General features: G+C 43.2%; 1 protein-coding gene across 2 annotated transcripts in view; it reads right to left on the bottom strand.

Moving 5' to 3' along the window:
- rbbp8l (retinoblastoma binding protein 8-like) overlaps positions 1-26,752 on the bottom strand; it is a 248,093-nt gene that overhangs the window by 188,469 nt on the left and 32,872 nt on the right. For both annotated transcript variants that reach the window (XM_068048838.1, XM_068048837.1), the window contains exon 2: positions 2,753-2,823. The gene's annotated coding sequence lies outside the window, so the exon portion shown is untranslated. The remainder of the gene's footprint in view (positions 1-2,752; positions 2,824-26,752) is intronic.

The raw sequence follows: 26,752 nt of genomic DNA, 5'->3' as shown, positions 1-26,752 counted from the left end.
GTGTTTCCTATATTATAACAGTGACTACAATTCAAAAGTACTTCATTGGCTGAGATGTCCTGTGGTCCTGAAAGGCACTATATAAATGGAAGTCTTTCTTTCTTAACAGTTACACTGCAGGTGCTATTGTCATAAACTGTTAGACACATTGATCTCCAACCCTGATAAATTCCGCCTTTTCAAAGAGACAGCAGAGAGGGTAGGTTGATGAAATTGGTCTTGGGGATAGCACAAAATGGGCGATAGTGAACCAATAGCCTATTGTGTACTCCACCTTTAATGGAAAAGAAAGTCACGCAGTGTGTAAATTAGGATGCGAATTCGCTCCTGCCCATTTTATGCTATCTCCTGAGACCAATTTCACCCTCGTCCTGTCAACGTTCGTTGAATGAAAGCCCTCTATCTTCATGTTGGCGATGGGGTTAACATGAGGAGTTCTGATGGTCACATGTGGCAAAGTCATATGAAAAAAATGGTCTTCTGCAACATGCGTGTCATTTATTGCTTCCTGGACTCTTGTCAGCCCTGCCTCTTGTTTAAAGTTCTGTGTCCATGTCTAGCTCATATCTCTTTTAGATCAGGGAAGCAATGAAGGCATTCCCCTTTGCAAATAGCATTAGTCACTTTCCTGACAGATTTATGGATGCAGATTAGCAGATGTGCCCTGCTGTGACTTGGAACAATTTGCTAACATTAAAGTTTAGCCTTCACTGCTATGGGAAGAGCTGGCCCTGTGGTAGAAATTGTCTATAGGTTAGCCTGGAGCAGATAGAATAGCCCAGCCTCTTTAGTTAAGCAGTGACAGTGAAAACAGGTAGGAGTATCAGGGTGTATAAATGAGGCCCCCACTTAGATATGGCACACCCATATGGTGTCCTCTTATGAACTAAACTTTCTTTCTTAAAGTGGAATGTGGGTAAAATCCTTAAAGGAATTCCCATCCTTAGCACTGCACTTGGTTGTGACTTCAATTGCAGCAACAAACAATAATACTGGAACAATCTTGTGAGGAGAAAATGATCTTATACAGACTTGGTGCCATCCACAGAAATAATGCTGAGAGTAAAAGGCAAGAAAATATCAATGTTTGTTGGCAAAAAACACTGGAATATTTGTTCCAAAACTAGACTTTAAAGAATTCCATGTAAAATTGTATTGATACACGCTCAGGTTACACAAACAAGATGAGTGCCAGGAGCAGAGTTCATCTGAAGACTGAGTAATTTTGTGTAAGACCCAATAAATACAATTAACATATTACCATGAGACTGGTGCCTTCTACCAGCACAGACTTACTTTACCTGCCATTTTTCTTTGTTATGAAATATGGTACACCACAAATCAAACACACAGGCTCCACTTGTTCCATGAAGAAGTTCCAAGATTAGGGCTTATAAGTTGTCTCAAATCATGCTGCACTGAAGACAATTATTGAAACCTTTTTAGGATTTTGCACATTCATTCTGGGATGAAGTGTTGGAGGATTATGTCTCCTTGATCCAGTATCTTGACCAAATACTACAGCTCCTTTGTTGTTTTCTCATTTGAATGCAACTTTTCTACGACCGTGAGGAAAATTTTACACATGAACATATTTTGTCGTGATCATGAACTTCATGTCATGAACTGCCTATGGAGACACTGGTGTCAATAATAACTTTTTTTCCCTCAAAGACCACCGTCCCAAACAATAGTTTGTTTGTGAGTCACTCCATGAATGCTGTAACACACTGGGCCACAAAATGCCTGGATGCATCCCAACTTAAATGATGCTACATTGTGTTATTGCATCAGTTATGGGCATAGCCCAGTTACTAATAATGTTCCTTTGTTCTTGTTGCAGGAAAGCAAGAGGAGAAGGAACTGCGTTGAATCACACCTCCAGTAACATTTCCTAGCCTGTAAAATGCATAGAGCTGTAATTCTGAAAAGGGCATAGATGGAAGGGAAGGAGGTTCCAAGTGGGCACTGGGCCACATTAAGAGTTCAAGTTGTCAAATCATTCCCGATACGTTCAGTATTTTCATTCTGTATTAACCCTAGACAGTGCAACTTTAATCCCTCCAAGGTTTTTTTGGGCGGAGATTTACTGTGGGCAATGTAATTTTAAGAAGTCATACTCAAGATAATTGTTTATAAATGTCTTCACTCCAACATTACTTCATATTTTTATGCTGGAATTTTGGACAAAATTGTTTCTCCAGCAGATGATATTATTACCATCTTTAACATTGTACAGCTGTAAGCAGATTTTCATTGTTAGATTAAATTAAATATGTTTCTTGTAGGTTATCCTCATAACCATGACGGTATATTGCAATAACATGTGAACTGGGTTTAATGAGATCTAAAGCGAAAAGCATTAAGTCAGATTGCAGTTATCAGTTAAGCCATAGAGAGGACATAGATTCAGCACGAACAGTTAGCAACAAACAACTAATATTCAGCAATCTTGTGCTTCCATCATAGTTTACTGCAGTAGATGCAACTGTTCGTTATTTTCTATCTTTCCTAGAGGGATAATTAAACTTGTAACTACTATAAATCTGCAGTATGTTATTGCTTCTGTGTACTTATTAATTTATAAGTTAATTTGATAGTTTGTACCTTATGCAATGATCCAATGAAGTGTTTATTCTACTGCTGCCTGGTGCTGAAGTAGACTTCGTGAGAGTATATGTTACAATCAATAGCAGAAATTCAATAACAAAGACTTTCTCTTTGATCCCTGGTATCACTACAAATTACCTACATTGTGGTGCATTCTGGGTCATGGCACTGATTGGCTGCCTTTTGATGGACATTTGAACTAGAGAAAATTACCTAGAGTAAGAAACACAAAAACATAACAGCGTCATTTGCTCTTTTCTTTTCACATTTAACACACAAAGAATGCTTTTATGTCAGCAAAGTTGCAGCCATATATTGATAAATGTTGCCTAAAAACCGTATAGTCTGGACATTGCTCTCAGTGTAAACCATTAGACCAATAGTTATTGGGTGTTAGTGGGCAGCAATGTTGGGAGTGCAATATAATGTTTGCATACTGCACGGTCGCAGAAGCAGCAAAGAAGAAATGGGGGAAGTGACCTGCAGAGTTCCAACATGGAAATATGAGCGAGTTTGGGGTGCAATCAGAGCCCACTCACCTTACTTTCCACTTGATTTGAGTATGGGACACTCAAATAGAGGGGTACCCCAAAAAAACTCGGCAGAGAGAATTGCGCTGGGAATTCTGCCTTGACCAGAGGATCTGTGGAGATTCTGTGGACAGAGCAAAGATGGAAGGAGCATTGAATTTTTGTCCACCCACAATAATATTAGGACCTCTTTAGCAGCAGCTAAAAACTCCCAATGCCATCTGCATACCCTTCAGACCAGGGGAAAGGCCTGGGCTAGGAAGGTACCCAGCCACGGAAATGGCTTAGGCCAGGAACACTCAGTGGAAACCCCCAACTGGACATCTACAAGGGGCCCAGAGAAGGAAATTAGCACTTAGATATTTAAGAGGGACTTGATCCCACATTACTATGGAAATACATCACTGGTGGAATGCATTTATCTCCCATATCTAGAACTGGCATTAAAAATAAAGACTTGCATTTACATAGTCACAGCCTCAGGATATCCCAAAGTACTTTACGCCAATGAGGTACTTTTGAAGTGTGGTCACTGTTGTAATACAGGAAACAGGATAGCCAATTTGCACACAGTAAGCTCCCTCAAATAATGACCAGATAATCTGTTTTAGTGATGCTGGTTAAGAGATCAATATTGGCCAGCCTGTTCTTCTTCAAAATAGTGCCATGGGATCTTTTACACCCACCCAAGAGAGCAGACAGGCCAACGGCTTAATGTTTCATTTGAAAGGTAAATAATTGAAATTTTCTTCCCACACTTGATATTTCTGGCCACTATAAAGACTGTATTTAATAATTCAGTGGCACAGGACTTGATACAGAAGTCAGCAAGTGCAGCAATGAAATGCCTCTGATGTTAGTTAACACATATGAAGTACTGTAAAGTTCCTGTGTTTTGCTCTACAGCAGGCCTCTTGTGCCAGATGCATCTACATAACCCGGTTATGATAATAGAGATGTGCCTAAGGAGATTGAGGCTTAGCAAGGAACCTGTCACAGTGCTGTGTCATCCCCTTCTCAAAGACATCAGTACATAGCATCTATATAGTACTGCCCATGGCTAACAAAGGGAGTGGAATCATCAATGTTAATGTGCCAGGCTGCTTCCAGACTAGATGTTTGCAGTGTCAGCCAGTCTGCTGTCCACAAGTGTATCAAGGAAGTCATAGATACATAACTCAGCAGACTTATCCCTTTGCCCAATAGCAGTAGCATGCAAGTGCAATATAATTCTATAAAATAACTAACTTTGCCAGAGCTAAGAGTGTTAACTGACTGTGTCCATTTTGCCAACCATCTCTTTAGCACAATGTTGTCCCTTGTATGAACCAAAAGGACATTTTTAGTATTGTAATGTAGGCGTGTTGTGAGACTAACAATGCAGAATTATGCCGGTCAATGCCTGCTCTTACATTGCGTACATTTAAAGTAATTACCTGTGCCATCTTTATCTGATTGAGAATGAAGAGTGAAAAGATGGCACCAGGGAGATCATGGCTACCCTAGGTGCTGACGGCTCATGACACCCATGTGTAAACCACAAAGAAAAAGAACAAAATGTAATGAAGCTTAAGTTACAACCATAAATATATATTTAAAAAAAGTTTGGTGTTTTAAAGCAGTGCTTCACATGTAGGTACTGAGCCTTATGGTACGCTTGATCTTCCAGAATTTCAAAGATAACGTTATCTATTGAATGCTTTATATTTTCACTCTGGAGAGAGGCCTCAACATACATCTCAAATGATGAGAATGGTGAAACAATGCCAGAGTAAAAGAGTGAAAATGTAGGAAGTAGTGGTACCAGCAATGTAAGACAGATGCAGCAACCAGTACTACAATTGCACCATTCTTTAAAGGAGCAAACTATATCTATACCATGCACAAATCATCATGTTCCATGCTTTTTCGGGTCAGATTTCCAAATACCATTGCTACAACCAGATGAGGAAGGGGTCTAGGGCTCCCCTCTTGGCAACTTTTAAAACACTGTTTTTAGTTTCCCCTCAGTGAGTCCTTGCTCACTGCTCTCTAATTGCATTTTTAAGAAATCAACCAGACAGGTTTTCCCAGGTTTAAACAAGAAAGGTGTAAGTTTATTAACCTTAAAACTCTAAATTAGTTAAAACTACTCATAATACGCGACACGATCACGTGAGCATGCTTACTCGATAAACATACATGCAAATAAATACAGAGGAGGAGAAAGAATTAAGGGGCGAAAGTTTAAAGCAGTAGATGGAATTCTGTTACGGGTTATGGCTTGGATGCAAAGTCTTTGATTTAAGTTAAGTCTTGCATCGGGGCCTAGTGCACACTTTCAAACTTTTTTCGTTGGTCTTCTGTCTTGAGGTTTAAGTTACTTCCGTGGGTCCCTGGAACATAGAGTGAGAGAGAGAGATACACACAGACAGAGGGAGTGCTTCTTCTTGAAGCTCAATTGCAGTCTCTTTCCTTTCTGTGTCAGGCACAATTCAATAAGCCCCAGATTGGCCAGTGGGCTAGTCATGGGCTCAGTGGTGGTGGGGGTGGGGGGGGGGTGGGGGGCGGTGGGGTGGAATGCTGCCTCTTACACATTCGATGACTCTCAATGTCTCTTGATCATCACTATTGACAAAACTCATCTGGCTAATTGAATCAGGGAGTACTCCCATTGTCTCTCCATGCAACTAATGGTCTTTTAGAATGCAAATGTGCAGCCATGTTTTCAGTCACTGTTCTGTGGTCTTTTTAAAACAAGTTATGTTCAATGTCCAGTAACAGTTCAAAAATAATGTTCCATATGATGAAATTAATATGTTTCATTTTGACAGGTGTGGTTTCCGTCACACCATCTTCTACCATCATAGGCTGGATTCCTGTTGATGTGAAATCAATGAAGCATAGACACTTAAAATTAAGTACATGACGAGTATTTCTTCTGTTATTCAGTGTTTGGATGTTGGCACAGTGCTGCCCCTTAAATGCTTGTGCTTTGTTTTAGATATGTGACTTGGAACCTGTCAGCCCTTTGTAGTAAACCACAGCTTTGTCCCTGCAGCTTATCACCTAAGGCCTGTTCCACCGATGGGAAATGAAGACAGTGCACCACAGGTGTGTTTCTGCAGCAGTATGAGGTGAGGCCCCCTTAAATTACTAATCTGGTTCTTTAATTAATGGGTCACATGATTTGCGCAGATGAGTTTCCCCATTTGTCTTATTTGCATTTTAGGAATATTGTGGAAACAATATGTTCTCCAGCTTTAGGGTTTCAGCGGAGGCCTGTTGGGTTTCTGGTAACCCCACACATCTTTGGGCTGTGCACTGTTTGAGCCTTCCATGTGAGTCAGTTAAGGACATAAGAAATAGGAGCAGGGGTAGGGCTTTCGGCCCCTCGAGCCTGCTCCGCCGTTCAATAAGATCATGGCTGATCTGATTGTGTTTTTAACTCCACTTTTCTCCTGCCCCCCCACCCCCCCCATAATTATTCAAGACGGGTAGCAGGGATAAACCAGGTAATTGCAGGCCAGTGAGTCTCAAATCAGTGGTAGGGAAACTATTGGAAAACATTCTGAGGGACAGGATTAATCCCCACTTGGAGAGGCAGGGATTAATCAGGAATAGTCAGCATGTCCTTTTTGGGGGAGATCGTGTCTAACTAACTTGATTGAATTTTTCGAGGCGGTGACTAGATGTGTAGATGAGGGTAAAGCAGTTGATGTAGTCTACATGGACTTCAGTGAGGCTTTTGATAAGGTCCCGCACATGGGAGATTGGCCAAGAAGGTAAGAGCCCATAGGATCCAGGGCAATTTGGCAAAGTGGATCCAAAATTGGCTTAGTGGCAGGAGGCAGAGGGGATGGTCGAGGGTTGTTTTGCGAGTGGAAGCCTGTGACCAGTGGTGTACCACAGGGATTGGTGCTGGGACCCTTGCGGTTTGTAGTGTACATTAATGATTTAGACGTAAATATAGGTATGATCAGTAAGTTCGCAGATGACACGAAAATTGATGGTGTCGTAAATAGTGAGGAGGAAAGCCTTAGATTACAGGATGATATAGATGGGCTGGTAAGATGGGCGGAGCAGTGGCAAATAGAATTTAATCCTGAGAAGCTTGAAGAATGATTCATTTTGGGAGGACGAACAAGGCAAGGGAATATTAAATGGATGGTAGGACCCTAGGAAGTACAGAGGGCCAGAGGGACCTTGGTGTACTTGTCCATAGATCACTGAAGGCAGCAGCACAGGTAGATAAGGTGGCTCGGAAAGCATATGGGATACTTGCCTTTATTAGCTGAGGCATAGAATATAAGAGCAGGGAGGTTATGATGGAGCTGTATAAAACGCTAGTCAGGCCACAGCTGGAGTACTGTGTACAGTTCTGGGCATCACACTATAGGAAGGATGTGATTGCCCTGGAGAGGGTACAGAGGAGATTCACCAGGATGTTGCCTGGGCTGGAGCATTTCAGCTACGAAGAGAGACTGAAAAGGCTAGGGCTGTTTTCCTTGGAGCAGAGAAGGCTGAGGGGGGGACATGATTCAGGTATACAAAATTATGAGGGGCATTGATAGGTTAGATAGGAAGAAACTTTTTCCCTTAGCGGAGGGGTCAAAAACCAGGGGGCATAGATTTAAGGTAAGGGACAGAAGGTTTAGAGGGGATTTGAGGAAATTTTTTTTCACTCAGAGGGTGCTTGCAATCTGGAATGCACTGCCTGAAGATGTGATGGAGGCAGGAACCCTCACAACATTTAAGAAGTATTTACTTGAGCATTTGAAATGCCATAGCATACAAGGCTACGGGCCAAGGGCCGGAAAATGGGATTAGAATAGTTAGATGCTTGCTGGCCAGCACAGACACGATGGGCTGAAGGGCCTGTTTCTGTGCTGTATAACTCTATGACTCTATAACCTTTGACTCCCTTGTCATATCCTAGACTGGTGGCTTACAGGAGCTGCCTGCTTTAAGATACTTAATCCTAATCAGATTTCTTTTGGTGGACACATGAGCATTTGTTTTCAGTCTTTAAATTATGTGCCTTCTGTGTTATTTAGTCTTTCTTGGGACATGGGCATCACTAGCAAGGACAACATTTATTTCCCACCTCCAGTTGCCCCCAAGAAAGTTGTGGTGGGCCTTCTAGAACTGGTACATTCTGTGTGATGAAGGTATACCCACAGTGCTGTTAGGGAGGGAGTTCCAGTATTTTGACCCAGCAACGATGAAGATAAGGTGATATATTTCGAAGTCAGAATGGTGTGTGACTTGGAGGTCATGGTGTTACCATGCGTCTGCTGCCCTTGTCTTTCCAGTTGGTAGACGTTGCAAGTTTGGAAGGTGCTGTTGGAGAAACCTTAGTTATTTGCTGCAGTGCATATTTTAGATGATGCACACTGCAGCCAGGGTGCATTGGTGGTGAAGGAAGTGAATGTTGAAGATGGTGGATAGGGTGCCAATCAAGCTCCTGCAATTATGGCCTGGGGCTGAGATGATTGCCTTCCAACAACCACAACCATCTTGCTTTTGGTGATAGGTATGACACCTACCAGTCAATGTCACCGGCTGTCAATGTCACCTAACCTCTGGCATTCAGCTCTTTGTCCATATTTGGATTTTGACTGTAATGAGGTGTGGAACGGACTGGCTGTGGCAGAACCCAACTAAGCAATAATGAGCATGTTATTGGTGAGTAAGTGCCACTTGATATCACTATTGAACACACTTTCCATCACTTTGCTGATGATTGAGAGTAGACTGATGGAGTGATAATTTGCAGGGTTGGATTTGTCCTGCTTTTTTATGGCAAAGACATACCTGGACCATTTTTCACATTGCTGGGTTATAGCTGTACTGGAACAGCTTGGCTAGAGGTGTGGTTCGTTCTGGAGCACAAGTCTTCAGCACTACAGTGGGGAAGTTGTAGGGATCCATAGCCTCTGCTGTATTCAGTGCATTCAGCCGTTTATTGACAGCATGTGGAGTGAATTGTCTTGGCAGAAGACTGGCATCTGTGATGGTGGGGATCTCAGGAAGAGGCCATGAAGGATCATCCACTCGGCACTGCTTGAAGAAGATGGTTGCAAATGCATCAGCCTGTCTTTTGCACTCACATGCTGGACCTTGCCATTATTGCAGATGGGGATGTTCATGGACTCTGTCACTGCCATTTGTTGCTTACTTGCCCCTCTCCATTCACAACTGGATGTGGCAGGACTGGTCAAGAAGGTGGCAGATGGAGCAGATGTGAGAAAATATGAGGTGATACACTTTGTTTGGAAGAATAGAAAACAGAACATTTTTTTAAATGGTGAGAAACCATTAAATGTTGACGTTCAGAGGGATTTGGGTGTCCTTGTATGCGAAGTAAAGAACGTTAACATGCAGGTACAGCAAGCAATTAGGAAGGCAAATGGTATGTTGGCCTTTACAGTTGGAGTTAAAAAGTAAGGAAGTCTTGCTGTAATAGTACAGGGCTTTGGTGAGGCCACAACTGGAGTACTGTGTACAGTTTTGGTCTTCGTATCTAAGGAAAGATATAGTTGCCTTAGAGGAGTTGCAACAAAAGTTTACTAGATTGATTCTTGGGATGAGCAGGCTGTTCTATGAGGAGGGAATGAGAAGAATGGGCTTATACTCTGGAGTGTAGAAGAATGAGAGGTGATCTCATTAAAACATTTAAGATTCTGAAAGGGCTTAACAGGGTAGATGCTGAGAGGTTGTTTCTCCTGGCTGGGGAGCCTACAACTAGGGGGCATAGTCTCAAGCTCAGGAGTTGGCCATTTAGGACTGAGATGAAGAGAAGTTTCTTCACTAAAAGGGTTGTGAATCTTTGGCATTCTCCACCCCAGAGGGTTGTGGATGCTCAATCGTTGACTAGATTCAAGGCTGAGTTCGCTAGACTTTTAGACTTTAAGGAAATCAGGGGACATGGGGATTGGGTGTGAAGTGAAGTTGAGGTCAAAAATGAGCTACGAGCTTATTGAATGGTGAAGAAGGCTCAAGGGTCTGTATGGCCTACTGATGCTCCTAGCTTTTATGTTCTTATTTCTGATACTGCCATGGAGAGATACATCTGTGTCATTTAGATTGGTGAGGTTATTTTCTTGAGTTGGTTCTCTCATCACCACTATGCAAGCCCAGACTGACAGTCTATGTTCTTAAAGACTCCTTCAGCTCGGTTAGTTGTGATACTACTGAGGTACTTTTGGTGATGGACATTGAAGGCTCCCACACAGAGTAGAATATGTGCCCTTGCTACCCTATCTGTTTCCTCCAAGTGGCATTTAACATGGAAAAGTACTGATTCATCAGCTGAGGGAGGACAGTAGATGATAATCAACAAGAGGTTTCCTTACCCTGAAGCCATGAGATGTCATGATGTCTGGAGTCAATGTTGAGGACTCCTGCCCGACTATATAAACCACAAGGTGATGGAGGAGTCTGGGATGTTGGCTGATAGATGCGATTCTGTGAGTATGATCAGGCTTTTACTTGATTAATCTGTGAGACAGCTCTCTCCATTTTGGCACCAGGTGCTAGTGAGGAGGGCTTTGCAGGAACAACAGTACTGGGTGTCCCTTTGTCAAGAAGATGGTCCGGTTTTATTCATCTTATCCTTTTTTGTAGTAATTTGACACAACTGCAAGGTTTGCTAGTTCATTTCAGTGGGCAGTTAAGAGTCACCCACATTGTGGGACTGGAGAAACATGTAAGGATATTTGGGAAGTGAGTTCCCCTTGTCCTCACTTTCCACCCCATCAGCATCCACATCCAAAGGATCATCCTCCGCCATTTCCACCACCTCCAGTGTGATGCCACTACTAAGCACATCTTCCCCTTCTTCCCCTGTCAGCATTCCGAAGGGATCGTTCCCTCTGTGACAGCCTGGTCCACTCCTCCATTATCCCCACCACCTTGTCCCCTTCCCATGGCACCTTCCCCTGCAATCGCAGGAGGTGTAATACCTGCACATTTACCTCCTCTCTCCTCACTATTCCAGGCCACAAACAGTCCTTTCAGGTGAAGCAGAGATTTACTTGTACTTCTTTCAGTGTAGTATACTGTATTCGCTGCTCACAATGTGGTCTCCTCTACATTGGGGAGACCAAACGCAGACTGGGTGACCGTTTTGTGGAACACCTCCGCTCGGTCTGCAAGCAGGACCCCGAGCTTCCGGTTGCTTGCCATTTCAACACTCCCCCATGCTCTCATGCTCACATCTCTGTCCTGGGATTGCTGCAGTGTTCCAGTGAACATCAACGCAAGCTTGAGGTACAGCATCTCATTTACTGATTAGGCACACTACAGCCTGCCAGACTGAACATCGATTTCAATAATTTCAGAGCATGACGGGCCCCCCATTTTACTTTTATTTTTAGTTATTATTTCTTTTTCCTTTAAAAAATTTTTTTGTGTTTATTTTATTTTATTTCATCTTAGTTTGTTCAGTTTGCTTACCCACTGTTTTTTTCATGTTTGTACTTACGGCTGTTCAATTATCAGTCCGTTAACACCCTATCTGTACTAATGCTTTGTCTTTCAACACACCATTAACATATTGTTTGCCTTTGCTCCATGACCTTCTGGTCAGCTATTCTGTGACCTTGTCCTATCTACACCTTCTCCTTTGTTACCTCTTGCCCCACCCCTGCTTTACCTGCTTATAACCTTTTACATTTCTAATATTTCTGAAGAAGGGACACTGACCTGAAACGTTAACTCTGCTTCTCTCTCCACAGATGCTGCCAGACCTGCTGAGTATTTCCAGCATTTCTTGTTTTTATTTCAGATTTCCAGCATCCGCAGTATTTTGCTTTTATTACACTACACTATCCTACCCGGTTTCTTGCCACGAGTCCTTGCAGATGACTTTTCTCACTTAGTAACACCCAAACCTACAGCAATTTGGTAAGTGACCAGGTAGCTTACCCTTCCTAGTTCTAGTTCAGGTGATTAACTGGAATTCCATTTGTAAGTCATAGGATTTAAAGGGTTTATGCCGCTCCACATTCATTGGCTGGCCCACTGTGTGCAAGAAACTTCCCAGCAACTGAAAACAGCAGTATCATGAGTAAACCAGGAGGAGTGAATTCACTCAGAAATGTTTAGTAACCCACAGTTTACCATAAAAAACTGCTCTGACTCCTGTCTCATCAGAGGTTATTTATAGGGTTGGAATGCTAATTGCAAGGGTCACTTTGTGAGACTGCTGCAGGATGTGATTCTAGCACCTTTAAGAGAATATTGCTGAGTATTACTGTGTTGTTTGCTTCCTGCTCTGTAATAAAGGAGAGGCCACCCTGTGAATGCAGGAGGTTCAGCCAAGTCAAACTAATAATGGCTTGGTCCTGTTTACTTTACATTTTCATTGTAGACTGCCTGGTCTAGCTGGCAGAAGTGGTCACTCTGCTATGAACAGAAAGCCCAGGACAGGCACCAGCATCTAGGGCAACAATGCACTGGGGCAGTATGAGCCAGTTCCCAGGTTTTATCACACTTGTGCATCAAGAGCAGCAATTAAAATAGCTGTGGTACAAATTTCTCCCAAGAAAGCATTTGATTTCCTTTGTTTGTACAGGACTTCCTGGTGGCATGCCTGGACTACACTTAACCCTTGGAGTACAAGCTGACCTTTCTGACTCTCAGAATACCGAATTGCTTTTTTATCACAAACCATCTGTAACAAACAAAACAATGGCCTAGAAATTTGGGAGCACACATTCTCCCTCCTACCCGTTCCCCTCCATTAGCAGGGGATTTAACCAATGCATGAATAGGGCTCGAGGAGCCCTGGATACTCGGCCTCGGAATTCACTCCCACATCAGTTGCTCTGCAGGAGGAGGCCACTAGCCTCAAGCTGGGGGAGGGGGATAAACCATGGGCCTTTATGAGGGGGAGGGGGACGGGGAATGATTGTTGGCTAGGGGTGGGTTGGTGTGGGGAGGAAGGAAGGATATTGGGGAACCAGAAGGTTGGGGTTCTTTTGGGAGCTGGGGAGAGAGATCAGGGTTTGGGGTCAGGGCCTGGATGTCGGGGATCTTGTGGGTGGGTGGCATTGGGGCAATTGGAGATTAGGGTCAGGGTTAGGATGTGAGGCATCATGAGGCCGAAGAGACCAGGAAGGCTGAGGAGGACGATATGGAATGGTGGTCTACAGGTAAATTACTTACCATTTTTCTGCAAGAAATCTGTAGGGTTGGTTTCCCTCAGTGCAAACAGCTTATTTTCATATACAAAGGGCCTAATGTTTGCTTTAGGTGTAGGTAAAGGATGCCTCATGCTCTTCTTTACCCAATATAGTCGACGGAGCATTTCCAGTCGCAAGTTCACACATGCTTCCTGCCCGCCATTTTGGGGATTTAGGAGGCTGCGCCTACAAAACAGATGCTCTCTCTATATATATATATGACCCAATATCTGGGCCAATATATCTGACTTGAAACCTTCTACTGGTGGATTACTTCAAATAGATTTCAAGAACTATACAACTCCAATCAACAATTTCTCGATGTCTCGGCTATCTGAATAACACAGACCTAGCTTCAATACCCAACAAACAGCTGAAGGGGATTCTGTAATTGTACCATTCATAGTTGAACCCAAATTTGTTAATGCTGCTTTGTTATTGGGATGCTTTAGTATTTTTCACTTCAGATATTTCTGGCTTTGTGCTTTAGACTACTTTACATATGAGCCATTTGTTCCAGAGAGAGTGTCTTCATCTGCCTAGAAACCTGGCTAAATTTGTCGTGTGCCCAAGAAACAAACAGAACCCTAATACAAAATACCGCAGATGCTGGAAATCTGAAATTTAGACAGAAAATGCTGTCACACTGAGGATAACATCCATCGTGTTGTGTGGCACTACCCACTGTGCTAAATGGGGTAGATTCTGAACAGATCTAGCAGTTCAAAACTGGGCAGTCATGAGGGCAATGGTCCATCTGCAACAGGAAACTTTCGCTCCAGAACTATCCACACCCCTAATCAAGCTGTTCCAGTACAAGTTACAACACTGGTATCTACCCGACAGTGTGGAAAGTTGTCCAGGTACATGGGGAGAATTTTATTCTGGCAGCGGGGGTCTTGACATCCGGAAAAAGTGACGCTGAGATCTCTGCATCGCCTCTTCTCCAGAAGACCTGCCTAATATAGTGTCAATCAGGCACTTAAGTGGACAGGGGTGGGCCTTCCACAGGATCTGGGACCCCATCGCCAGAAGTCCCACTTTGGAGAGTTGCCGGCCAATCAGAGGCTGGCAGCTACAGCGCCACCGTGGAGGTGCACGCAGTGGAGGCTGAGGAGTGTCACTGGAGCCAGGCCTCAGGTAGGTCCGAGAGGGAGGGATCTCGCAGGGGGTGAGGCTGCAAGGACAGAAGGGTGGCCCTCAGTGGGCACCTTCCCGATGCCAGGTCCGTCGTTCAGGCACTAAGTGTCTTTTAACTAGGCCACCCGCACCCCCTCCCCCGGAACGAACCCGCACGTTTGCTCGTGCCATGTTTCCCTTGTGGCGATAGGGCTGTCCATTGCACGGCTAATTGCGGGGAAGAGATAGTGAGGGTGAGAACAAGTAACCTCCCTTAAAAAAAGGGTTAGGACTAATCTATCTAGGGCCCTGGTTGTCAACGGGCCTAATGGAGAGGATAAAGAAAAAAGGGAAGCTTATGATAGATAGAGGGTTCAATACTGCAGAAAGCCAAGAGGAGTATAAAAAGCGTAGAGGTGGAATTAAAAAAGCAATTAGGAAAGCAAAGAGAGGGCATGGAAAAATACTGGCAAGTAAAATCAAGAAAAACACAAGGATGTTTTATGAATACATAAAGACCAAGAGGATAACTAAAGAAAAAGCTGGGCCTATTAGAGACCATAAGGATAACCTGTGTGTGGAGGCAGAGGATGTTGGTATCGTTCTTAATGAATACTTTACGTCTGTTTTCACCAAGGAGAGTGACAATACAGACACAGCAATCAAGGAGGAGGATTGTGAAATATTAGATGAAATTAACATAGTGAGAGGAAGTATTATGAGATTTAACATCTTTGAAAGTGGATAAATCCCCAGGCCCAAACAAAATGTATCCTAGGTTGTTCTGGGAATCACGAGAAGAAATAATGGAGGCTCGGGCCATTTTCTAATCCTGTCTGGCTACAGGTGTGCTGCCAGAGGACTGGAGGACAGCCGTCTTTGTACCATTGTTTATTTCATTTAGAAAGACACAGACAGTCAGCATGGATTTGTTAAGGGAAGGTCGTGTCTGACTAACATGATTGAATTTTTTGTGGCGGTAACAAGGACAGTCGATGAGGCTAGTGAATTTCATGTAGTCTATATGGATTTTAGCAAGGCTTTTGATAAGGTCCCATGGCATACTGGTCACAAAAATAAAAGCCCACGGATCCAAGACAAAGTGGCAAGTTGGATCCAAATTTGGCACAGAGGCAGGAACATAATAACATAAGAAATGGGAGCAGGAGTAGGCCATTTGGCTCTTTGAGCCTGCTCCGCCATTCAATAAGATCATGGCTGATTGTAGCCTTAACTCCACTTTCCTGCCTGCTCCCCATAACTCTTGACTCCCTTGTCAATCAAAAATCTGTCTTACTCAGCCTTGAATATATTCAATGGCTTAGCTTCCATTGCTTGCTGGGAAAGAAAATTCCAAACACGAACAATCCTCTGAGAGAAGAAATTCCTCCTCATTTCCATCTTAAATGGGAGACTCCTTAATTTGAAACTGTGCCCCCTAGTTCTATATTCAAAGATAAAAAAGGGTAATGGTCGATGGGTGTTTGTGTGTGCCTGAATGGATTTTTTCAGTGGGGTTTCGCAGGGCTCAGTATTATGTCCCTTGCTTTTTGTGGTATATATCCATAATTTGGACTTGAATGTAGGAGGTATGACTAAGAAGTTTGCAGACAACACAAAAATTGACCATGTGGTTGATAATAAAGAAGAAAGCTGTAAACTGCAGGGAGCTATCAATGGACCTTCAGTGGTTGTTGGTCGGCACAGACTCGGTGGGCTGAAGGGCCTGTTTCAGTGCTGTATCTCTCTATGACTCTATGACTAGTCAGGTGGGCGGAACAGTGGCAAATGGATTTTAATCTGGAGAAATGAGAGATAATGTATTTGGGGAAGGCTAACAAGGCAAGGGACTACACAATAAATGGTAGGATACTGAGAAGTATAGAGGAACAGAGGGACAATTAGATAAAGTGCTGTCATGCTAGGCCCCCACCTGCCAAGAATGAAGCACATTAATTTTGTCATGCACATTGATTTTAAACTGTTACTGGAGTTAAGAAAGGACTTGTTAAACAGATCAGCCGTGGCTGGAAAAGACATTTGCATATTAACAGACAGTGTTTGGATGGACAAAGCAGCCATTTCCTGACACATTCAACCCACAATGGACTTTTGATCACCAGACGTTGAAGGTAGGGGAGCTCACATTCCAGGTTGACTGCTAAGATAGCCGAATACACAAACGGACATGGTCAAACCGGCTAGTCACATGACTAACCTGCAGGGCAACCTGAGTTTCTTGAATTTGTACAAACAATTTGGGCAGAAAGCTGTTTGCTCCTGGACTTAAAAGATCTCTCTCCTGTCTGCTCCCATCTCTTTCTCACAAGGCTCTGAATCCACTGAAGACACATGAATCCCAAGAGAGAAAAGTCTCCTACAGCGAACAAAATTTAAGAAGAATACTGGGCCCCAACGAAAAGCAAGATCTACCCACAATCAAGGACTCTACAGTGAGCTCGAAGACCCGTAACAATAACTCTTCAGATATTGCCTCAAATCTTTCCACTTTATTTTTCTTCTACTCTTTCCTGCTCTATTTGCGTGTGTGTATCACGTATGCATGCTAGTGTGGGGTGTGACGTGTATCCGTCGGTGTTAACCGAATTGGAGTTTAAGTTTAAGTTTAATAAATTTCAACTTTTCTTCTTTAAATCTAAGAAAGCCTGTTTGTGCTGGTTTCTTTGCTTTATAATTGGAAAGCAGTGAACAAGGATTCACCAAGGGGGAGTTAAAAACATGGTGTGTTTAAAATTAAACCCTGTTACAGTAAGAGCAGGTGAGGCTGAAAGGGAACCTTAAACCTCTTTCTCACCTGGTCGTAACAGTGGTCAAGAAGGCATACGGGATTCTTGCCTGTATTAGCCGAGGCTTGGAGTAAAAGAGATGGGAGGTTATGCTGGAACTGTATGAAACACTAGTTAGGCCAAGCTGGAGTACTGCATGCAGTTCTGGTCACTATAGGAAAGATGTAATTGCACTAGAGAGGGTACAGAGGAGATTTACGAGGATGTTGCCTGGACTGGAGAATTTTAGTTATGAGGAAAGATTGGTTAGGATAGGGTTGTTCGCTTAGGAACAGAGGAGCTGAGGGGAGACCTATTTGAAGTGCATAAAATTATGAGGAGTCTAGATAAAGTGGAGAGGAAGGCCATATCCCCCTTGGTTGAGGGGTCCATAACCAGGGGGCGTAGATTTAGCATAAGAGGTAGGAGGTAAAGATGGGAATTTGAGGGAAATTATTTTTACCCAGAGGGTGGTGGGAATCTGGAACTCACTGCCTAAATGGGTGGTAGAGGCATACCATTTAAAAAGTACTCAGATATGCACTTGAAGTGCCGTAATCCAGAAGGCTTCAGACTAAGAGCGGGAAAGTGTGATTAAGCTGGATGGCTACTTTTCGGCCAGTGTGGACACGATTGGCCAAATGGTCTTCTTCCATGCTGTAAACTTTTATGATTCTATGATTCTTTGATCAAGGCAACATTTGACTGAGTGTGATATCAAGGAGCCCTAGCAAAATTGAAGTCAATGGGAATAAGAAGGAAAACTCTACACTGGTTGGAGTCTTACCGAGCACAAAGGAAGATGGTTTTGGTTTTTGGGAGGCAATCAACTCAGCCAGAGCATCACTGCAGGAGTTCCTCAGGGTAATGCCCGAGGCTCAACCACTTCAGCTGTTGTGTTCATGATTTTCCCTCCAGCATAAGGCAGAAGTGTAAATGTTCGCTGATGATTGTACAGTGTTCGGCACCATTCACAACTCCTCAGATACTGAAGCAGTCTGTGCCTGCATGCAGCAAGACCTGGAGAGCACTCAGGCTTGGGCCGATAAGTGGCATGTAACATTTACGCCACACAAGTACCGGCAATGACCATCTCCTTCAAGAGAGAATCCGACCATCTCCCCTTGACCTTCAATGGCATTACCATCACTGAATACCCCACCATCTACATCTTGCGGCATTACAATTGACCAGAAACTTAACTGGACAAGCAATATAAATACTGTGGCTACAAGAGCAGGTCAGAGGCTGGGAATTCTACAGTGAATAATCCACCTCCTGACTTCCCAAAAACTGTGCACTATCTATAAAGACACAAGTCAGGAGTCTGATGGAATACTCTCCACTTGCCTGGATGGCTGCAGCTCCAACAACACTCAAGAAGCTCAAACCCATCCAGGACAAAGCAGACCACTTGATCGGCTCCCCATCCAACACCTTAAACTTTCACTTCTTCCACCACTGATGCACAGTGGCAGCAGTGTGTACCATCTACAAGATGCACTGTAGCAACTCGCCAAGGCTCGTTTGACAGCACCTTCCAAACCCACAACCTCTAACACCTAGAAGGACAAAGGCAGCAAATGCATGGGAACGCCACCTGCAAGATTTCCCCCAAGCCACCTATTATTCTGACTTGTAAATATGTCATTCCTTCACTGTCATTTTGTCAAAATCCTGGAACTCCCTTCCTAACAGCAGTGTAGATGTACCTACAACATATAGGTAAAAAACGGGATGAGGTCCGACAAGCAGAATTTAGGGAGTTAGGAGCCAAGTTAAAAAGTAGGACCTCAGACGTAGTAATCTCAGGATTGCTACCAGTGCCACGTGATAGTCAGAGTAGAAATGAAAAATAGTCAGGATGAATGCGTGGCTTGAGAGATGGTGCAGGAGGGAGGGGTTCAGATTTTTGGGACATTGGGACCGGTTCTGGGGGAGGTGGGACTATTACAAATTGGACGGTCTACACCTGGGCCGGACTGGAACCAATGTCCTTGGGAGTGCTTTTGCTAACACTGTTGGGGAGGGTTTAAACTAATGTGGCAGGGGGTTGGAAACCAAATGAGGAGTTCAGTGGACAGTAAGGAGGTAGTAACTAAAGCCTGTAAGGAACTAGATAATGAAATCAGTGTGACTAAGTGAAAGAGTAGACAGGGAGCAGATGATGAACGCAAAGGGACTGGTGGTCTGAGGTGCATTTGTTTTAATGCAAGAAGTGTAGCAGGTAAGGCAGATGAACTTAGGGCTTGGATTAGTACCTGGGAGTATGATGTTATTGCTATTACTGAGACTTGGTTGAGGGAAGGGCATGATTGGCAACTAAATATCCCAGGATATCGATGCTTCAGGCGGGATAGAGAGGGAGGTAAAAGGGGTGGAGGAGTTGCAATACTGGTCAAAGAGGATATCACAGCTGTGCTGAAGGAGGGCACTATGGAGGACTCGAGCAGTGAGGCAATATGGGCAGAACTCAGAAATAGGAAGGGTACGGTAACAATGTTGGGGCTGTACTACAGGCCTCCCAACAGCGAGCGTGAGATAGAGGTACAAATATGTAAACAGATTATGGAAAGATGGAGGAGCAACAGGGTGGTGGTGATAGGAGATTTTAATTTTCCCAACATTGACTGGGATTCACTTAGTGTTAGAGGTCTAGATGGAGCAGAATTTGTAAGGAGCATCCAGGAGGGTTTTCTAGAGCAGTTGTAAATAGTCCAACTCGGGAAGGGGCCATACTGGACCTGGTGTTGGGGAATGAACCCGGCCAGGTGGTTGAAGTTTCAGCAAGAGACTACTTTGGGAATAGTGATCACAATTCCATAAGTTTTAGAATACTCATGGACAAAGACGAGAGTGGTCCTAAAGGAAGAGTGCTATATTGGGGGAAGGCCAACTATACCAAAATTCGGCAGGAGCTGGGGAATGTAGATTGGGAGCAGCTGTTTGAAGGTAAATCCACATTTGATATGTGGGAGGCTTTTAAAGAGAGGTTGATTAGCGTGCAGGAGAGACATGTTCCTGTGAAAATGAGGGATAGAAATGGCAAGATTAGGGAACCATGGATGACAGGTGAAATTGTGAGACTAGCTAAGAGGAAAAAGGAAGCATACATAAGGTCTAGGAGGCTGAAGAAAGACCGAAACTTTGAAAGAATATCGGGAATGTAGGACCAATCTGAAACGAGGAATTAAGAGGGCTAAAAGGGGTCATGAAATATCTTTAGCAAACAGGGTTAAGGAAAATCCCAAAGCCTTTTATTCATATATAAGGAGCAAGAGGGTAACTAGAGAAAGGATTGGCCCACTCAAGGACAAAGGAGGAAAGTTATGCGTGGAGTCAGAGAAAATGGGTGAGATTCTAAACGAGTACTTTGCATCGGTATTCACCGAGGAGAGGGACATGATGGATGTTGAGGTTAGGGACAGATGTTTGATTACTCTAGGTCAAGTCGGCATAAGGAGGGAGGAAGTGTTGGGTATTCTAAAAGGCATTAAGGTGGACAAGTCCCCAGGTCCGGATGGGATCTATCCCAGGTTACTGAGGGAAGCGAGAGAGGAAATAGCTGGGGCCTTAACAGATATCTTTGCAGCATCCTTAAACACGGGTGAGGTCCCGGAGGACTGGAGAATTGCTAATGTTGTCCCCTTGTTTAAGAAGGGTAGCAGGGAAAATCCAGGTAATTATCGACCGGTGAGCCTGACGTCAGTGGTAGGGAAGCTGCTGGAGAAGATACTGAGGGATAGGATCTATTCCCATTTGGAAGAAAATGGGCTTATCAGTGATAGGCAACATGGTTTTGTGCAGGGAAGGTCATGTCTTACCAACTTAATAGAATTCTTTGAGGAAGTGACAAAGTTGATTGATGAGGGAAGGGCTGTAGATGTCATATACATGGACTTCAGTAAGGCGTTTGATAAGGTTCCCCATGGTAGGCTGATGGAGAAAGTGAAGTCGCATGGGGTCCAGGGTGTACTAGCTAGATGGATAAAGAACTGGCTGGGCAACAGGAGACAGAGAGTAGCAGTGGAAGGGAGTTTCTCAAAATGGAGACGTGTCACCAGTGGTGTTCCACAGGGATCCGTGCTGGGAACACTGTTGTTTGTGATATACATAAATGATTTGGAGGAAAGTATAGGTGGTCTGATTAGCAAGTTTGCAGACGACACTAAGATTGGTGGAGTAGCAGATAGTGAAGGGGACTGTCAGAGAATACAGCAGAATATAGATAGATTGGAGAGTTGGGCAGAGAAATGGCAGATGGAGTTCAATCAGGGCAAATGCGAGGTGATGCATTTTGGAAGATCCAATTCAAGGGTGAACTATACAGTAAATGGAAAAGTCCTGGGGAAAATTGATGTACAGAGAGATTTGGGTGTTCAGGTCCATTGTTCCCTGAAGGTGGCAACGCAGGTCAATAGAGTGGTCAAGAAGGCATACGGCATGCTTTCCTTCATCGGACGGGGTATTGAGTACAAGGGTTGGCAGGTCATGTTACAGTTGTATAAGACTTTGGTTCAGCTACATTTGGAATACTGCGTGCAGTTCTGGTCGCCACTTTACCAAAAGGATGTAGATGCTTTGGAGAGGGTGCAGAGGAGGTTCACCAGGATGTTGCCTGGTATGGAGGGCGCTAGCTATGAAGAGAGGTTGAGTAGATTAGGATTATTTTCATTAGAAAGACGGAGGTTGAGGGGGGACCTGATTGAGGTGTACAAAATCATGAGAGGTATAGATAGGGTGGATAGCAAGAGGCTTTTTCCCAGAGTGGGGGATTCAATTACTAGGGGTCACGAGTTCAAAGTGAGAGGGGAAAAGTTTAGGGGGGATATGCGTGGAAAGTTCTTTAAGCAGAGGGTGGTGGGTGCTTGGAACACGTTGCCAGCGGAGGTGGTAGACGCGGGCACGATAGCGTCTTTTAAGATGTATCTAGACAGATACATGAATGGGCAGGAAGCAAAGAGATACAGACCCTTAGAAAATAGGCGACATGTTTAGATAGAGGATCTGGATCGGCGCAGGGTTGGAGGGCCGAAGGGCCTGTTCCTGTGCTGTAATTTTCTTTGTTCTTTGTTCTTTATATGGACTGCAGCAGTTCAAGAATGTAGTTCACCACCACCTTCTCAAGGGCAATTAGGGATGGGCAACAAATGCTGGCCTTGGCAACAATGTTCACATCCCATGAGCAACTTAAAAAAATTATTCAGCAGGTCAGAGGGAGCAGACAAGGCCTCGGTGTAATGTTTCATCCAAAAAGACCACACTTCTGACAGTGCAGCACTCTCTCAGTATAGCATTGGAGTGTTAGCCTAGATTTGATTCCCAAGTCTCTGGAGTGGGACTTGAACCCACATCCTTCTGATACAGAGAACCCCTTTCAGTTATTTCAGCTACTGATTCTATCGCAAATCTCCTTATCATTGGAAGGAGTAAAATTTCACTGAGGTTTTAACTGCAAAACCAATTGATGAAATAGTGAGTAATAATAGTGAAACAATATATATTTTTGAAATAGTTGTTATGCTCCTTGTGTAGTAGAAAACAATAAATAGTTCAGAATTTGTTACCCTAAACTATTATATAAGCAATATGCTTACACAATGATTTTTTTCCCTTTTTCTAACAGTCCATTGAAATGATTTGGCCTATTTGTCCCTGAAGGCTTCAGACAGATTCTTCAATTTGAGCAAGACAGGTTGATACATTTATTCAAAAAAGGCAACAAGACTAAGCAGATTTGAAATAAAATGTCCGTTAAATTCAAAACAGCTGCTAATCAAATGCTCATTTGAACAAATCCCACAGATTTTCACATTGTATTGGTCACTGGGCATAGACAAATTGACCAAAATCTGTTAACAATTGTATCAAGTTAAGCTGGATTTTGATGCATGAAACTGTTTTCATTTTAACTCCTTTTGCTCTGTAACGAGATTAAGACTGTAACATCATGCTAAATCATAGTCAGAATTTAATGCCATGCTTTTTCATTATAATGAAATTAAATACAATGATTCATTCTTGTAAATAAGATTGTATATGCAATATTAAATGTTAAGTACAGCCACTAGTCTATATAAATAGTCATGTTAAACATAATTGTTCTTTGTTCAAACGGTCTTCCAAAGAATCCATGGTTTGTTTAGGCCAAGGTGACCTTCAAAATTTATTTCTTCATATTCCTTCCTCCCCAAGAGCTTTTAAAGATGGCAACTACTCACTTCTGGAGACAGTTGAAAGCAGGCCACATGGCCTATGGGGAAGTATTAAAACAATCACTCTCCCTTCAATAAGCAGTATTGTGGGCACATGAAAAATGATTACAAAGATGAAATAATACACTTAGAAACAAAATACTTATGGAAAACTGGCACTTGGGAGGAAACTCATTTGAACAATATACTTTAAATTCTGCAACTCAGCACCAGCTCCCCAAATGTATATCATGCATCATAACGATTGAATTCAAAGTTATGTCTTGTGTTCTGTCAAAAGAAGTACTTAGGTATCACTTAACTTAATATTATATGGAAAATAAAACAGAATGTGCCCTGAGGTACTAAGCTACGTGACCCCAATAACATGATTATTTTAATTCTCATGTTGGTCCAATAAATGATATCACACTACTTTATCTTTCTTGACTTTTTTAAGTATGTACTGATCGTGAATGATAGGCATACATGGAAATGCCAATTTCGAACAAACCAGAAAATGACAATATAAATCACTCCTAAATAAGTTCCCATTTAATTCAAAAGAATAAAAATAGTTGGCCCGGTTGGTAGGCCACAGAGGACTGACTGATTGAGGATTATGCATATCCCTTTAAGAAGTACGAACAAAATTCTCCAAAGATAAGACTTCAAAGTGTTCAGAGATCTTAACACAACTTGAGCACACTTCATACACTTGCTTTAAAAATATACTTTTATAAATGCTTGTGTTCAGTTATTAATACAAATAGAGGAGTTATACTGTGGGTCATTTCAATGATAAAACATTCTTACAGCACAGTATTTTCTCTATCAGATTAATAGGTAACTTATGAATATGATAGCCAGTTGGTTACAGCTACAGTTGTCAAAATGTCATGATTTGCAATCAAGGATTCACATTGTATATATTGCAAGGTAATAAGATGCTATTCACACGAACAAAATTTAAAATGTTATTGTTTTGTAAGTATCAGTTTATCAAGATAAACTGTGTCCTCATGTAGGAAATACTTTAATTCTACATATTGATTTAGTAATGGTGAATATTCTTTAATCTCATTACAATAGTGAATGCCTCCACAACCAATGTTTAACAAGGACTCTTTTTAGGAGTCTTGTTGGGAGATTCAAGCCTCAAACCACTAAAATATAGCATTAAAAACTTTGGATTTTTCAATAAGTGGGTGGTGAGCTTTATTTGATTGAGAAATACTGCTCTTTCACCCTAAAGCACAAAATTAATATTTTCCCCATTTCAGAGTCTTGTAATAATAATAGTAGAAATGCAAATGAAATTAAAATGAAATGCAATTGAATTAGCTTAACATAAGCTGAATGAGCTGGACGAACAGCCAACAAAATCGGAACTCAATGATGCCATTGATTCTCGAGCCAGCGGAAAAGCCCCTGGGAAGGACAGCATTACTCCTGAAATCATCAAGAGTGCCAAGCCTGCTATACTTTCAGCACTGTACGAACTGCTTTGCCTGTGCTGGGACGAGGGAGCAGTACCACAGGACATGCGCGATGCCAATATCATCACCCTCTATAAGAATAAGGGTGACCGCGGTGACTGCAACAACTACCGTGGAATCTCATTGCTCAGCATAGTGGGGAAAGTCTTTGCTCGAGTCGCTTTAAACAGGTTCCAGAAGTTGCTGAGCGTGTCTATCCTGAGGCACAATGTGTCTTTCGAGCAGAGAGATCCACCATTGACATGCTGTTCTCCCTTCGCCAGCTACAGGAGAAATGCCGTGAACAACAGATGCCCCTCTAAGTTGCTTTCATTGATCTCATCAAAGCCTTTGACCTCATCAGCAGACGTGGTCTGTTCAGACTACTAGCAAAGATTGGATGCCCACCAAAGCTACTGAGTATCATCACCTCATTCCATGACAATATGAAAGGCACAATTCAGCATAGCGGCGCCTCATCAGACCCCTTTCCTATCCTGAGTGGCGTGAAACAGGGCTGTGTTCTCGCACCTACACTGTTTGGGATCTTCTTCTCCCTGCTGCTCTCACATGCATTCAAGTCTTCAGAAGAAGGAATTTTCCTCCACACAAGATCAGGTGGCAGGTTGTTCAACCTTGCCCATCTAAGAGCGAAGACCAAATTACGGAAAGTCCTCATCAGGAAACTCCTCTTTGCTGACGATGCTGCATTAACATTTCACACTGAAGAGTGTTTGCAGAGACTCATTGATAGGATTGCGGCTGCCTGCAATGAATTTGGCTTAACCATCAGCCTCAAGAAAACGAACATCATGGGACAGGACGTCAGAAATGTCCCATCCATAAATATCGGCGACCACACTCTGGAAGTGGTTCAAGAGTTCACCTACCTAGGCTCAACTATCACCTGTAACCTGTCTCTCGATGCAGAATTCAACAAGTGCATCGGAAAAGCTTCCTCTGCTATGTCCAGACTGGCCAAGAGAGTGTGGGATAATGGCGCACTGACACAGAACACAAAAGTCCAAGTGTATCAAGCCTGCGTCCTCAGTACCTTGCTCTACGGCAGCGAGGCCTGGACAACGTATGTCAGCCAAGAGCGACGTCTCAATTCATTCCATCTTCGCTGCCTCCGGAGAATCCTTGGCATCAGGTGGCAGGACCGTATCTCCAACACAGAAGTCCTCGAGGCGGCCAATATCCCCAGCATATACACCCTACTAAGCCAGCGGCGCCTGAGATGGCTTGGCCATGTGAGCTGCATGGAAGATAGCAGGACCCACAAGGACACATTGTACAGCGAGCTCATCACTGGTATCAGACCCATCGGCCGTCCTTGTCTCCGCTTTAAAGACGTCTGCAAACGCGACATGAAGTCCTGTGACATTGATCACAAGTCGTGGGAGTCAGTTGCCAGCGATCGCCAGAGCTGGCGGTCAACCATAAAGGCGGGGCTAAAGTGTGGCGAGTCGAAGAGACTAAGCAGTTGGCAGGAAAAAAGACAGAAGCGCAAGGGGAGAGCCAACTGTGTAACAGCCCCGACAACCAATTTTATCTGCAGCACCTGTGGAAGAGTCTGTCACTCTAGAATTGGCCTTTATAGCCACTCCAGGCACTGCTTCACAAACCACTGACCACCTCCAGGTGCTTACCCATTGTCTCTCGAGACAAGGAAGCCAAAGAGAGACTGAAAAAGAATCAGTTGACCTCTTAATAACAGGAGTTGCTTCTGCCAATAATATACATCAGAAAATGCTGGAATGTATTTCACACAAAATTATAATGAGGCACAATTTAAGATTTTAGTCCCAAAATATAAAAATTGGTGGCCATTAATTCATACTGAGTATAAAATTTAAAAACAAC

Source organism: Heterodontus francisci, chromosome 16 (assembly GCF_036365525.1).
Source record: "Heterodontus francisci isolate sHetFra1 chromosome 16, sHetFra1.hap1, whole genome shotgun sequence".
Lineage (NCBI taxonomy): Eukaryota > Metazoa > Chordata > Chondrichthyes > Heterodontiformes > Heterodontidae > Heterodontus > Heterodontus francisci.
This window is presented reverse-complemented; position numbering and strand designations above follow the sequence as displayed.